The 16361-nt window shown below is 42.3% G+C and overlaps 1 protein-coding gene across 1 annotated transcript in view; it reads left to right on the plus strand.

Annotated features, from left to right (window-relative positions):
* The window catches only part of nav3 (neuron navigator 3), a 321553-nt gene that overhangs the window by 225874 nt on the left and 79318 nt on the right, over positions 1 to 16361 (plus strand).

The raw sequence follows: 16361 nt of genomic DNA on the forward strand, positions 1-16361 counted from the left end.
ACGGCGCACCGACCCAAAAGGCGCCGTCTACGGAGACGGAGCTGCACACAAACGCGCTGCAAAACACACACGCGCTAAAAATAGGCTACAGCGGAAGCAAAACTTAGTTTGATATTTTATTTCACTTTTCACATCAATCAAACCCTTCAAAGGTTCATATTCTGTTTCTGCATTAAAGAATTTTAAAAAACCACCGGGTTGCTGCACATAAACCTGTCTCAGCCACTGATCAACTCCTCATCCATCCAGCCCTTTTCATTTCACTCTGGCTGGAAAAGTCTCTTTAGGGAACGCTTTTCTTTTAAAAATCACCATCGGCGGCAGTTTCTGTCCATCAGCGTGGCAGGCAAGCACAAGACTAAATAAACTTTTCATACCCCGTTGTGCTGCGGATCCCGACCGCGGCGGTCCCGGGTCCCGCTCCCCGTCTGCTCCCTCGCGCTGGACCGGGTCCGCTCCCCGTCCGCTCCCCCGCGCTGGACCGGGTCCGCTCCCCGTCTGCTCCCCCGCACTGGACCGGGTCCCGGGTCCCGGTCCGCCCCCCCCCCGCGCTGGTCCCGCGGCGGTCCCGGGTCCCGCGTCCCGGGACCCTCGCGCTGGACCCGCTCACACACACGCGCTGTCGGGGAGCCGGTACCGGGTTGTATGCGACAGGAGCTCCGTTAATTCAGCTGCGCCAGTCCGAATTTCCAGACCTGTCTCAGCTTCTTGATCATCATCATCCCTTCATCCAGCCACCCCTTTTCATTGGCCCTTATAATGACTCAGGAAACGTCTTATGAAAAGTTTTTCTTTTAAAAATCACCATAGATTTCTGTCCATCAGCTGCGCCAGGCAAGCACCACATAAACCAGTAAGTGTGTGTGTCGCGCCGCGAACACACCCGCGCATGTCGGGATCCGGTACCGGGTTTGTAACCGACAGATTTGGCTGCAAATTTCGGAGGGTGAAGCTGATCCAACCTAAGACGTACCCCAGAAATCTCTGCTCCCAAAGCGGCCGGGAACCAGGTCGATCGGACCCGGCTTGGAGAACCAGGAAGTCGGGCTGCAGCAGCGCCCATCACCGCGGCTTTAACCGGGGAAAGTCACCGGTTCCGACCGGCCGGGACCGGAGGAACCCACATGGACTTGTAGTAGGGGCTCCCGGGGAAAGAGCACCGGCATTTCAGCCGGATCTGCAGCGGGGATGCGGCGATCGGACCCGCAAACCCACGGCAGGTGCATGCTCGGTTCCCGACATGCAAAACACACGTGCGCTGCAGAACACACACACACAAGTGTGCTTATTTAAATACGGAGCAAAACTTAGTTTGATTGTATTTTATTTCACTTTACACATCAAGCAAATCCTTAAAAGTTTTCATCATCTGTTTCGCATTAAACAGCTCAGTGGAGTCTCATTCACGTCCGCAGCTCAAGGCTTCACCCGCCCCCTTCTCCCTTTACCGTTCTCATGGTGGCCGGCCTTACATTACCGTAATTCAGGTAATAGACACGGCGCACCGTTTCAAAAGGCGCCCGGCACATTTAAAAAAAAAAAAAAAAAAAAAGTTGCGCCTTATGGTCGCGAAAATACGTTAGTTAGCTGTCAGTCGCTCTGATAACTGGATTTGATGGACCAGAGGAGACATTTACACTTTATTCACCAAATTGTATTTCAACTTTATTCTCGACATTTCAACTTTTTTCTCAAAATTGTATTTCAACATTTCCACTTTTTTCTCGACATTTCGACTTTTTTCTCAAAGTGCATAATCAAAAAAAATCTTCCCCTCTCAAATATTTTTTCTCTTGCATGGCCCTAATACTCTTCCATATGTTTTTTGTCTCCTAATTGACTGCTTCTTTAGAAACACCAGCACAGCACAACCCTGTTACTTTGTCTGAGGCCAATTAAGAGCGTGATAATATTTACCACCCGGTCAGATTTACTGTGGCTGTGGCACCGTAGACCCAGAGCAAAGCCGTCTCGTTTCCCACCTGACTGCGTTTCCTGCAGCTCAGAGGAGGCTACTGGTGACCCCTGAAACCAGCTGCTCTGAACAGAGCTGTTAATGCAAAAGTAGCATAAGAGGCCAATCTCACACGTATAAAAGTTCCGAGTACAACTACTACTCTAAAGAGTCACAGCTGACGGCTCGGGTGTGATAAACAGGCCTGTATAATTCAGATCCACGTAGGATGTTTCTTTCTTTGATTCTCTCAGTATTAGAGGATTCAGAGGCGGCACGCTGTTAGCTCACACAGTGATGATGCTAACAGGTTCAATTGACATTTAAATATATTAATAACTTCTATATCGATGCAGCGCGTGGGGTTATAGCTGCCGTGCCAAAGCCCACTCGTTAGAGGAGACGTAATGAATCATTTGGAGATTGGAGGGTGGCTCTGAGAAGCTGTGCAGGGATGTAGAGTCGTGTTGGACGGAGAGTAATTCCACCCGTTACCAGCAAGATCCTTATGTAATCTGCCGGGCCATTTTGCATCACCTTCGCACAGTGTCTTGATGATTTGCAATTACAGGCTGAGCCTACCGTTAGTTTTTAAACTGTAAAAAGTGGGGGGGACAAAAACATGATTTTGAAAAGTGGGGGGGACATGTCTCATTCATATGCAAATACTACTTTGTATTGCCCATTTATGGTCAAAAGTGGGCATGTAGAGGGCGGGATATGAGGCGAATTCACCTGCCCAACCTTCCAGCTGGACTGTGATTTATAAAGCGAACATTGTGTGCAAGTGTGCGTGCACACGGTTTTATAAATCGGGATTTTTTTTTGCGCCCGCCATTTTCGGCTTTTGGGTTTACGTGCACTTTTAGTATGAATCCTACACACTCTTTTATAAATGAGGCCCCTGGTGATTTAAAACTTTAAGTCGTCCAACTTTTTCTTGTTACATGGTGAAGCTTGCACAAAGGGGGGGTGCAGGTGCAGCTTATTTGATTGTTTATTCAGAGTTTGTGCCTCTGGCATTTCACTTCTTTTCAGTATAGATTGTCGTTGCAAGGATTTGTCGAGTAATGGAATAAAACACATCCTGGAAATGGCACCATTGCATTGAGCTGCTGTTAGAATATCAGGGGTTGGTTTTTGGCTGCTGCTGCAGTTTCCAGGAGGGTTTGTTGGGAGCAATTTCTCATTTCATTTTCATGTTCACATCTATGAAACACTAATAGACCACTTTTTAGAAAACTTTGGAGCCACGTTCAGAGAATATTTCCATGCTGTCGAGTTTATATTTAATGTCCAGTGGTTTGATTCTGTAGCAGTAACTGCCGTATCAGTCAGGACTTATTCTCCTGTGTATAGTCCCAATACGGGATGCATGTGCGGATTAATAGACCGGGGAGCTCCTCATTTGTCTCCATTAGTTCATTTGATTGAAAATTTCAGGGGATGTGGCTCCATTCATCATCTGACAGGTCGACTGAGTTAGTGGAGATAATAATCAGCCAAGTTCCTGCCATTGCTAATTCACTTTGCCGCTATGGAAACTGACTCTGTTGTGAATTATGAAAATATAATCTTGTTAAATCGCAAGTGTAATGGTTCAGTTACAAACAAATAAACATTTACGGAGCTGTATAAATGTAATCACATCTGTGATTGAGCCTGGGTATCAGCAGACTCCGTATTTACAGGGCAATTGTGTTCTTCACTGTGCTGTTAAGGACTTTTTATTAATAAAAAAACACTCAAAGACCCACTCTGGGCATATTCTTCCCTGGTTGAACATACTGTACATTTCAGGACCAAAATCAATCATTCAGAAGGGGCGACCCTGTCAGCTCTGTAGCCGGCAAGTTGTCATTTATCCTGGAAAGTTGCCGACATCAGTGGCGGAGAGGCCCGGCCCTCTGAGAGGGAGCAGGAAGCGGGAAGCCTTTGTGCTGACGCCGTCTCTGGAGCCGCGCTGTCACCGTCCTCACCAGAGGATCTGTCATCTGCCAGATCCAGGACCCGCCGAGGCCCGTTAGCCCACCCCGTCACCTCCACACACGCCCTCAGCCCAGGGATGCTGACCATCTGTTTACTGTCGAGCTCATTTGCATAGTAGCCAAGTGCTGAGATGAAAAAAATCAAGTCATAAAATCAGACAGCTGTTGCGTTTTCCCCAATATCTGATACGAAGAGATAGTTTTTACTTTTCCTTTCAGGGACTAAGCTCGTACTCTTTCCCTGACATTTTAGCAATCAGTCAATCAATCTATCCAATTTTATTTATTCATTTAATTGGTGATTTGATTTGATTATTTATTTATGAAGGAAACATGTAGACTGCACCTTTTATTTTTCATTTTTTTTATTTCTTGAGGAATCTTTGTTATCCCCATGGAGGCAATTTGTTTTACTGGCAGTCTTATCTCTTACTTCTTGCTTTTATTTCATTACTTTAAATAATCCTTTACAGGGTAGGCTATGAATAAGCTTTGCTTCAGCCTACACCTTTTTCGGTCTAGATGTTGAAACTTTTTTGTAATGTTTTCTTTGAACAGTGTATTCGTTGCCTTGTTGTCATTTTTATTCTTTTTTTTGTGATGTCATGAACTAAACTAAACTATAAAAAAATGTATATAGCCTTTCATCCAAGTAAATTAATTACAAAGTGCTTAACATTTTAATTGAAAAATAAGCATAATAAAAATAAAAATAAAATAAAAACTGGGAGACCAATGCACACTGACATACAATATAGTTAATTAAAATGAAATAATGATAAAAGTTCAAAAATTAAGGCTAAAAATAATCAGTCCACAACAATAAAATATAACAATAATAAAAACATTACAAGAAATAGATAAATAAATTAAAAAAAATGCCCCTAAAAAATGTTAAACAGAATAAAACTACAAAATTTGATGCTACATAAAAGCCAGACCAAAGAGATGAGTTTTTAGTCTACGTTTAAAGATTTCCACATTTCTGTCAATGAATTCATGAAGGACAAAAAAAGTCATCGTAGTAAGTTTCTCAAATATTTGCAGAAAACACAGAAATGCTGAGTGGCCCTCACTTGAAACTGTAGCTTCTTGAACTCTTGTGTGGGATGCAGTTTGAAGTTTGCCATAGAGTTGAACGAACTCTACGGGGACGGAGCTCGCGTGCTGGAAAGATTTTGTTGACACCTTTGCCTGCACTGCAGCAGGACGCCACGCCGTCTCCAACGGCCCGGTGAGGCATCGCCGACGCTCCGCTGTCAGGGGCAACCGCTGCTTTTCCAGCTCCGCTGTTTCCAGCTCCGCCGTCAGGGGCAACCGCTGCTCTTCCAGCTCCGCTGTCAGGGGCAACCGCTGCTTTTCCAGCTCCGCTGTCAGGGGCAACCGCTGCTTTTCCAAATCTGCTCCAAGGTCATCCCGTTCTCTCCCTTAATTGAGTTGTTTGAGCCCAACTCGCCTGGATTGCATCCAGCCCATATTGGTAAATCTGATTGTTGGTCTGTTTGTCCTTGCTACAATGGGTTTTCTTTTTTCCTTTTTTCTGTTTGTGAGACTTGAAAAAAATAACCCAAGGCTTTGCTTCTTCACTTCCTTCACTCTCGCTATCACAACATCACTCTGTATCCATTTTTCTTTTGCTCGTGGAAAAAACAGCTCTTTGATGGTAATTCTCCTCAGTTGTGTGAAATAAGACCTGGAAACAGGCATTGTGGCAAATAATTGTCAAATTGGTTTAAATCACTGTATGAATTGTTACAGATTACTTTTGTAATACTGTATTTGACCCGGTCTTTGTACGTTTTGACGTATAAAAACGTAATTCTTGCCATTGTAAGAATGAGATGTACCTGCTGTACTCTACTGCCCTTACTTTTTAACAACTTGTACTTTTGATTATTTTACCTCTTTTCCTATCATTTTATTTCATTTTATTTGTTATTTACTGTTTAATACGGATGAGTATTAGGGCCATGCAGGAGAAAAAATATTTCAGAGGGGAAGATTCTTTTTTTTATTGTGCACTTCGAGAAAAAAGTAGAAATGTCGAGAAAAAAGTTGAAATGTGAAGATTAATGTTGAAATACAATTTCACGAATAAAGTCGAAATTTCGTGAATAAAGTTGAAATACATTCAGACTTTTTTTCTTGAAATTGTACTGTATTTGAGAGGGGAAATCTCTTTTTTTTATTGTGCACATCGAGAAAAAAGTCAAAATGTCGAGATTAATGTTGAAATACAATTTCGAGAAAAAAGTCGAAAAATGTCGAGATTAATGTTGAAATATAATTTCAAGAATAAAGTTGAAATTTCGCCTTTTTTCTCAACTTTTCAACGTTATTCACGAAATTTTGACTTTTTTATCAACATTTTGACTTTTTTCTTGAAATTGTACTTCAACATTAGTCTCGACATTTCAACTTTTTTCTCAACATTTTGACTTTTTTCTCAACATTTCGACTTTTTTCTCGAAGTGCATAATGAAAAAAAAATCTTCCTCCCCTAAAATATTATTTTTATTTTTCTCCTGCCTGGCCCTAATACTCTTCTGTAGTTTAATTGTGTCTTGCCGCTTTTAATGTTGATGTAAAGCCCTTTGAATGACCTTGTGTTGAATTGTGCTATACAAATAAACTTGCCTTGCATCATGTAAATGTGCAGGAATAACAAGAAAATGGTACATAATGGTTGCAATCTCCAGAGATATCTCTCACATAAAGCTCCAGTACCGAAAAAGCGCTATAAGATCGGCCGTCTCTCTATTCCTGAACCCCGGTAACATTTTCTAACTAAAGAGCCCTGAATGTGTGACTGTAACACGGTTCTGTGTGAACTGACATCACCGCGCTCCTCACGTATAATGCATGAGATCACTTCCAGTTAGAGACTCCACCACACAAAGCACCGTCAGCTCTCATCCAGGGCGACGCCCCCGCTCCCATTTGGCTTTATTCTGCTTTGTCATCCTGCTTTAATTAACCCTGCGCAACCTGCTGCTAACAACATGTCTAATTGCCTCAGTAAGCGCCGTCAGGCCCATCCTGGCCGGTGAGGGGAGGGGAGACGAGGAGGAGGAGGAGGAGAGGAGGGGGAGCTGGCAGTGGCACTAGGTAGAAGAAGTGGAAGACTGAGGGAGTCCTTTCTTCCTCTTCTTTCCATGTTTCATTTCCTCTTTCGACTTCCAGTCGAGCAACAGCTTCTAGTTTCTGTGAAGGTGAGGCTTTTGCCTCTCGTGGTGGAGCACCCGGGGTGCAGGAAGTAGAGCCCGATCAAAGACAACAGGCAGCAAGTGTCCCTGCAGAGGTGAGTGTGACAGCCAGGGCTGCTGGGGGGAGGCTGACCGATCAGGCAAGGATGACTTTACTGGTGTGAGGTTTGTCTTTGCTTCTCTAAAGTGTACTTTAGAGAAAAAGATTTGTGGCATTGATTTGGATATTGGTCCCCGGAAGCAAGAAAACCTTTAACTGAACCCTGTGTGTACAGGACTGTCTCAGAAAATTAGAATATTGTGATAAAGTTCTTTATTTTCTGTAATGCAAAAATGTCATACATTCTGGATTCATTACAAATCAACTGAAATATTGCAAGTCTTTTATTATTTTAATATTGCTGATCATGGTTTACAGCTTAAGAAAACTCAAACATCCTATCTCAAAAAATTTGAATATTCTGGGAATCTTAATCTTAAACTGTAAACCATAATCAGCAATATTAAAATAATAAAAGGCTTGCAATATTTCAGTTGATTTGTAATGAATCCAGAATGTATGACATTTTTGCATTACAGAAAATAAAGGACTTTATCACAATATTCTGATTTTCTGACACAGTCCTGTATGTTAGTGTTTCATAATTCTGCATGCTGGGGATGCTTTTCCAAGCTTTCTTTGTTCTTTGAGCACTTCAGCTTTCTCTTTGTACATATTCACTTATTTTTTTTAAAGGGCTTAATTAACATAGTCATTAACATGGTAATTAACATGGTAATTATCACGGTAATTAACCTGGTCATTAACATGATAATCAACAAGTACAATGTTTGGGGTTTACAGTTCGCCTCATTACGGTGGTATTAGTGACCCCCCCGTTGGTCCGGTTTGTCCCCGACCTGCCACCCCGTAAAAGCTGCAGTAGTCTCACGTACTTCACCTCCACCCTGGGTAGAAGCAGCTTTAGAAACGGATAGGACCTGTGGACGTCACCGTCGACGCCAGCACTGGCACTTTCCTCTCTTCTCTCCAGCTCTGAGAGAGAGATAAATATCAGTTGAAGGGTATCCGTTTTTACCTGAAGAATTGAAGAACTGAAGAATATCAGTTCTTACCTGCCATTGTTTATGTAATAATTGCTCGGGGGTTTATGTTCTGGGTCTCTGGAAAGATCCTAGAAATAAAATTGAATTGAAATTGAAAGGTGATTTAAACCATGAACAAGATTTCAGATGTGTAAAAGATGAGATTTGGTTTCATTTTTGTTACATAAGAGCTCCACAGCTTCTTCAATCTAAATGTAAGTCCCCTTCACTGAGATCTCCCCCTTATGTTGAGCCTGTCGTCAGATTCCAACTTGTACCTGGACTATAATGTGATCACCAGCGCTAGTCTTTGTTTAGGCTGCTAAATGCATTTCTCCTCTTGCCTGTGGGAAGAACAGGACTGTGTATTGAATATTGTATGAGATGATGTTTGCACGGTTGACTGGAGCCAGAGCAGCGCGTCCTCAGCACTGATGCAGCTGTTGAGAATGAAGTGTTTTCAGTAAAAAGCTCCAGTTCCCTACGTTAATGTGAGAGCCTCCAGCGAGCAGGTTAGCTGAGGAGAACCTCTGCTGGTGCTTCCTTTGGCTTGAGCAGTACTCTCTTTAGGGTTAGATCAGTAACTGAAGGACGGGGAAGGAAAGGGGACCAAGTTATAATGCTACTTTGCTAAGCGTCTGTTGATAAATAGCACTAAGGGCCAGTCCCAATCCCCTCCCACCCCTAAATTTTACGCATTCCCGTGAGGGTTGTGGTGTCCCAATTCCTCTTTGCATGTAGGGCTAGTGGACATAACGAGGGGTAGGGAGTATCAATCTACCCCTTTACGTCGTCATTTGCAGACTGAATAAAACAAAAAAACATGGCGGACATTTATTATTTTTTAGTGAATAAAATCAATATTTTGAGTTAGTTTCTGCATAAAAATGTGTTTTGATTACATTTCTAGCAAGAAATATATATTTAACTTTCATAATATTCACTCAGTGAATGTACATAATCACTCACTTGCCCGTTGTTGCGTTGTATCTTCAGATCTCGCCAGAATAAAGGCTGATTTATGGTTCCGTGTTACACCAACGCAGAGCCTACGCTGTAGGTTACGCGGCGACACGCACCGTACGGCGTAGCCTCTGCGTCGATTTAACGTGGAACCATAAATCGCCGGCGGCTCTTCTCATCCCCGAAAACATCGGAGCAAATTTCTTAACAGGCGTTATTGTGATAAACTGAGCCCAGGTTGGGGATCTTAACTGAAAAAATATTAAACCTTAATAAAGTGGCATATTAACAGTGCTACAGCAGAAATTAAAACAGCTTTTAACTCTGGGTGTCACGTATGAATCTTTATTTCGGCTTGTACAGAACAAGATGAAAAGGAAGAAAAAAAACAACATTTCTTTTGCCGAAAAGGTGTAGCTGAAGCCGTAGCTTATAGTGCCTACCCTTCTTTCTTATGATCAGCAAAAATATGAGACATTAGCTTTTACTCAGTGAAAACAAACAATACATAAAGAAGAAAAAAATAAGTAAGACAAAATATAAAATTGACATTTCACATCCTAGAATGTTTTTGATAGTATACTTTATAATAATAGTGTTTTATATTTATTTACAGTATTTTCTTTAAACAATTTCTTAAACTTGACGATAGAGCGACACATTTTTAGGTTGTTATTACAACTATTCCAAATTTCTCTAGCCTTAACTGATGTACATCTCTTTTTAATATTAGTTCTTGCTGTCGTCGTCTCAAACATGAGTTTCCCTCTCAGGTCAGAGTGGGTTTCTTTTATCTGGAACAAATCCTGAATGTAGTTTGGTAGCAGTTTCTGCTGGGCTTTAAAGGCAAATAAAACAGTTTTCTGCTCTACTATATCATGGAATTTTAAGATATTATATTTAATAAAAAGATTATTTGTTGGTTCATAATAGTCGGTTTTATTAATTATCCTTAAAGCTCTTTTCTGTAATAGAAAAATAGGGTTTGTATTTGTTTTATAGGTGTTACCCCATATCTCCACACAATAAGTCATGTATAGAACTATGAGTGAGTTATACATTAAAAACTGTGCTCTTTGACAGAAAAAATAATTTGTTTTATTTACTATTGCTAGGGTTTTAGACATTCTTGATTTTACACTATTTATATGTGATTTCCAGCTAAGTTTATCATCGATTATTACCCCCAGTATGGGGTAAGGTGTGGACCCAAACACAGGAGAGCAGGAGGCGGGAGGCAGGAGTCGGCAAAAAATAGGATTTATTTATCAAAAGAGAGAAAAAAAAAAGCGCTGCTTGGCAGGATCAAAACAAACTAAAGGGATCAAAAAACTTGGAGGAGGAAGAACGTGGCAGGAAACATGAGGAACAGAACAGTACGGTCCGACAGGCAACAAGGGAATGACAAGACCAGATATACACAGGGGATAACGAGACATGACGAGACACAGGTGCAGACAATCAGGGCAGATGGGACACAGGTGGGGCAAGACAGAAACTGAAAGCTGGGGGGAATGTCAAACCTTGACACTGGGCTTCCTGATATGGTGTGATGTATGTGCAAACGTAACTACGCAGTCGCTTACTTACCCGAACGTAAACCACGCAGTGACGTAGCAAGTGGTGTCCCAATCCCTAGGGAACATTACAAGGACCCTACCCAAGTGGCTTCATTTTTAGGGCTAGTGATAGTGAGTGAGGGCTCGTGGTAGAAAGTAGGGGGTGTATTGGGATTTGCCCTAAGTGTCTGTTGATAAATAGCACTGGTTTGTTTGCTCAAATTGGTTTTAAAGTTACTGATGCTTTTGCAGCATGTGACCTTTTCGCTGGCTCTGTGATGAAATGTCAGGTGGACCAGCATCTTCTCTCTCCAGCCTCCTCGTCTCTCCAGCCTCCTCGTCTCTCCAGCCTCCTCGTCTCTCAAGCCTCCTCGTCTCTGTGTTGTGGCTCATAGTTAATTCAAGAAGTTATGGCACAGAAGTGCGACCTGCCTCCCCGCACTGTGGGGTTACTGAGTTTGCCTGTGCCGTGTTTGAGCGTCGCCCTCCTCCCGTAAGAGATGCGGTGACGTGAATGTGAGCAGGTCTGGGAGGAGGAGGAGCCTCGCTAGCCACACTTCTCTCAGCGCAATCAGAGCTGTTCCGGGAAGTCGTCCTGATGAAATATTCAGTCTTTTACAGTCAGGGGGGACTTTCTGAAAGAGGAGTGCAATGTATTTATTTGTGGGTGTGAGAGAGAGATTCTTGACGTTCAGCGTGCAGAACAGCTGAAGCACAGAAGGTGCAATAATGGCTTTTCTGCTGGGACGTTGCATGGGGGCTCTAATCAATACCGATAACTCATCTGCTGCACTGCTTCTGTACCGCGGGCTTTCAGAACAAATCTCCTCACACATTTGTTATGTCCCCCTTTGCTGAAACAGAGTAAATGCAAACCTCCAAGGCTGGATCCGTCCTCGTAGAATGAGGAGCTTCTGATAGCTAGTCAATTATTAATTCTCCCACACGTTGTGTGTTTTGATCTTGTCTTTTCCAGTGCAAGATCTTTTCTTCTTCTCTTTTTCTGTCTGTGGTTCTTTTTCAGTCAGCTCTTGCTCGGACAAGCTGCCAGTCTGTGAAGACCCGTCGGCATCCCAGACACAAGTTTTCAGACTCGGTTTTGCTTTTGCTGCAGCAGATGAACATTGTGAGCGGGTGGATTTTTAACCACACACCACCATCTTTAAGTCCTTTACAAAACTTTACAAAGAGTATGGTAGTTTCATTCCATTTTGAGATAGAAACATCTGCAACGTTGCTGGAGAACCGTTTTCATGTAAGAGTTGTCCTTCTGTATCAAATATTAAAAACCATCTTGGTAAAGGCTGATTATGTAAGCACCAGAGTCCCGGCTAGAAATAAAATATATATTTACAAGTTAGTTCCTTCTTGACTCGCTGATCTCACTTAGATTACTCGCATGCAACGGCTGAAGAAATGCTATTATCTCATAGTTTTAAGAAAGAATACAGTAATAATAACTAGGGATGGGCGGTATGGACTAAAAAATGTATCACGAAAATTTCTGGCATTTATCCCGATAAAGATAAAAATGATGATAAAAAAAATACCAATTCAACTCCACCTTTTTAACTATACATCTATCAGATCCGCCATGTTTGTTACACAAAAACCTCATCAACCGGAATTTTTCTTTCTTTCTTTCTTTCTTTCTTTCTTTCTTTCTTTCTTTCTTTCTTTCTTTCTTTCTTTCTTTCTTTCTTTCTTTCTTTCTTTCTTTCTTTCTTTCTTTCTTTCTTTCTTTCTTTCTTTCAGGCCCATATCTTTCCTTCCTGCCTTCCTTGCTCTTTTCTCCCTTCCTCTTTTCTCCCTTCCTTCCTTCCTTCCATCCTTCCTTCCATCCATCCATCCTTCCTTCCTTCCTTCCTTCCTTCCTTCCTTCCTTCCTTCCTTCCTTCCTTCCTTCCTTCCTTCCTTCCTTCCTTCCTTCCTTCCTTCCTTCCTTTCATCCTTCCTTCCATCCTTCCTTCCTTCCATCCTTCCTTCCTTCCTTCCTTCCTTCCTTCCTTCCTTCCTTCCTTCCTTCCATCCTTCCTTCCTTCCTTCCTTCCTTCCTTCCTTCCATCCTTCCTTCCTTCCTTCCTTCCTTCCTTCCTTTCTTCCATTCTTTCCATCCTTCCTTCCTTCCTTCCTTCCTTCCTTCCTTCCATCCTTCCTTCCTTCCTTCCTTCCTTCCTTCCTTCCTTCCTTCCTTCCTTCCTTCCTTCCTTTCTTCCATTCTTTCCTTCCTTCCTTCCTTCCTTCCTTCCTTCCATCCTTCCTTCCATCCTTCCTTCATTCCTTCCTTCCTTCCTCCCTTCCTTCCTTCCTTCCTTCCTTCCTTCCTTCCTTCCTTTCTTCCATTCTTTCCTTCCTTCCTTCCTTCCTTCCTTCCTTCCATCCTTCCTTCCATCCTTCCTTCATTCCTTCCTTCCTTCCTTCCTTCCTTCCTTCCTTCCTTCCTTCCTTCCTTCCTTCCTTCCTTCCTTCCTTCCTTCCTTCCTTCCTTCCTTCCTTCCTTCCTTCCTTCACGTACGTTGTGCGTGGATTTAACACAGAACTATAAATCAGCTTTACACAAAAACGTCATCAACGGGAATTTATCGTTTTTACCGCGGTAAAATATTTACCATTCCTAATAATAACCAAATTGTTGTAATCATCTCCCCTGCAGTTAACAGAGAAGTTGACAGAGGGAAGAGTTCCGGTGTTGTTAGGGAGGCCGTCCCAGGATAAAAGAGCTGTTGCTGGCAGTTTCTTCCTATATTTAGATAAAAAATTGGAAGTCAGTGAGCTTGTTCACAGCCATCTGCCTTTGCTTCTCATATTACGGCGATAGACATCACCCACAGCCGTGCCTGTAGCGCTGCGTCACCATTCCTGCGTGACCCAAGCAAATATGAAGCACTTGATGGAGAAAATTGATTCAATATTGAATATGGTCTTCCTAAAAAAAAAACAACACTTTAAGCATATTTGAATTGTGCAGTCAGCACCCGAAAAGCAATCTGTGCCTAAAAACTGTCCTTGAAACAGCTTTCTTGTTCATGGAACGACACTTATACAGTAATGCTCTCTGAACTAATGGCGCTTTTCCACTAGTACCTACTCAGCTCGCTTCTACCCGCCACGCCCCCGTCTTGCGCTTTTCCACTACGGGCCGTGGCGGGTGGAGCCGTGCCAAGCAGATACTTTTCTGTATCTAATCTGCTGAGGTTCTAAGCTGCTGAGTCGGCTGTATCTGACATCATCACACTACAGGCCACTGATTGGTCGGGGGGCCGTCAGACGTTTGAATCAGGAATCGGGGAGAGAGAGAGAGAGACTCGCTGCAATTTTATTACACAGCGCAAACGTCTGTTTCTTATCCAACTCTGAGGTGCAGATGTTCATAAACCTGGTGCTGAGGAGAGAATTAAAAAGGGATGTAGACGGGAGATAAGGAACGATCAGATCTACCAGGAGCTCTGTTTTACTCTCAGGCGCTCGCGGCTCCAGCTGATTTCTGATCAGCGCCGACACGAACAAAGGGATTGCGCAATCGAGTACGTCACAGCCGCTTCACCCCAACCCCCCCCACTTCTCCCCTGGCTGTGGAAAAACAAACGAGGACAAAACGGGTGGAGCCGGGACGAGCCGCGCCGAGGCGAGTCGGGCTGAGTAGGTGCTAGTCGAAAAGAGCCATAATATACCATATTTTCTGGACTATAAGCCGCACCTGCATATAAACCGCAGCCGCTCTATTTATAAAAAAAAGATATGCAAGCCGCAGATATTTATGTTGTTAGATTAGATATTTACTACATGTACAGAAGGATTTTGAACTGTAAATGATGTACATGTTTGTACCTAAATAGATCCTTTCCTAACAGTGTCTTTTAACACGGCAGCAACTTTGCTGATTAAAACGGGACAGAACCAAGAGAAAATAACCGGTATTTATTTATCTATTTATCTGTTTGAAATCTGCTTCTACCTACTTCTATCTGCTAAAGAAGGAGTACCGTATTCTTCTTTGCATTTATTTTGTCTTAGTTTTGATTGTAATTCCGGTTAGAGCGCCCCGAGCGGTGGAAGAAAAATCCACAGAATAGCCGCACCTTTGTATAAGCTGCACGGTTGAAAACCTATGGAAAAAGTAGCGGCTTATAGTCCAGAAAATACGGTATTCCTGGTAAATGTGCCACTGGAGTCGGTTCTGAGTTCTGCGTAGAGGCACTTCTTTCAATCCAATTGACTTTATGGTCAGCGAGCAACAACCACTGGTTCTTCCTGGACTCTCAAGTAACGCTGGAAACATGGGAGCAGTCGTCTGCTGCCCTGGAAATATAGACATGCATGCTTAGTGCAGTTGAAAGGGAAAAGAAAGGATGTTTTAGGGCTCGTGAATTTCCTGTTTGCCAAAGAAAAAACAATTTGCATCAATTTGTGTTAAATGCTAAAAAAGAAAACAACTCACAACTCAACGCCAGCCTACCTCTTTCCAGTTAAATCATTGTTCAGGATGGCTAAGACTGATGGATGGAAAACCACTTATTTGTTGCATGTCAAGCTTCTTATTTTCTTTAAACCTTCCTCCCTGAAACTCTTTTCAAATAACAATTCCCAAATTGAAGGAAAATGAAATCCCAAAATTGCATATTAGGATGCCAGAATAAGAAATTGGTGATGATTTGCAAATATCACAAGCATCATTATCTGTTGTTGCTTTTACATGCAAAAAAGGGACAAAAGCATAATTTTGTATAATTTGAACATATTCTAACTGGCTACATTGTTCCACCTGTAGAGACACCCTCTCCGTCATTTCCTGCAGGTGTGATGAGGCACAGACCGGGTCCCATTTAGGCTGCGAAGATAAATGCTGCTCATTTCAAAGCTGTCAGAAGATTAAATCAATTTTGCACTGCACCAGTGGGTAACTGGGTTGCTAAGTATCTGCTCACCTCTTGCTTCATTACAAGTGTCAGGTGCATTTGTCGTCTCGTCATTTTCCTCGGGTACACGTATGCTGCAGCACCAGCTTTTTGTTGTCAGATTCGTTCACATTAAAATATTTCTTTCTTCATTTTCCTACAATAAATTGTATTCATTTATTGACAGCTAATAGATCACTAGCACCTTTTTAATACAATTCAATTCATGGAAATGAATAATGAAGGTAAGTGCAAGATTTTTTCTTATCATATCATTGAAAATGAATACAGCCATCGAGCTTCTTGGACAGCTTCCTTTTACTCGCCCTCACAAGTTAATGATGACTGCGATTCTTTCCCTCCTGCTGCTTCTTCTTTCTAAAGTGACTTATGATTCTGTTCCCTGCGTTCATACTGAATTTGGGTGAAGATGAATTAATTTGTTGAAAAAAGTGTCATCAGCCTGTTGAATCACTTTTCTTTTCTTTACTTGTTCACTTGCACAGTTCAATGATGGATAATGATGTTTTTAATAGTCAGTCAAGTCCATTGTGCGGTAACTGTGATGTTTGCAGCAATTCTGTCTAAATCTATTGTTCTATGCCTTTCTGTTATTTTGAACTCTTGTGGATGTTTGGTTATTGTATGTACTGTATGCATACGTGTCTCATATTTGAGATGCACACAAAGGCAAAGCCGGATGAAGGCGA

The sequence above is a fragment of the Cololabis saira genome, chromosome 23 (genome assembly GCF_033807715.1).
Source record: "Cololabis saira isolate AMF1-May2022 chromosome 23, fColSai1.1, whole genome shotgun sequence".
In the NCBI taxonomy this organism is placed as follows: domain Eukaryota; kingdom Metazoa; phylum Chordata; class Actinopteri; order Beloniformes; family Belonidae; genus Cololabis; species Cololabis saira.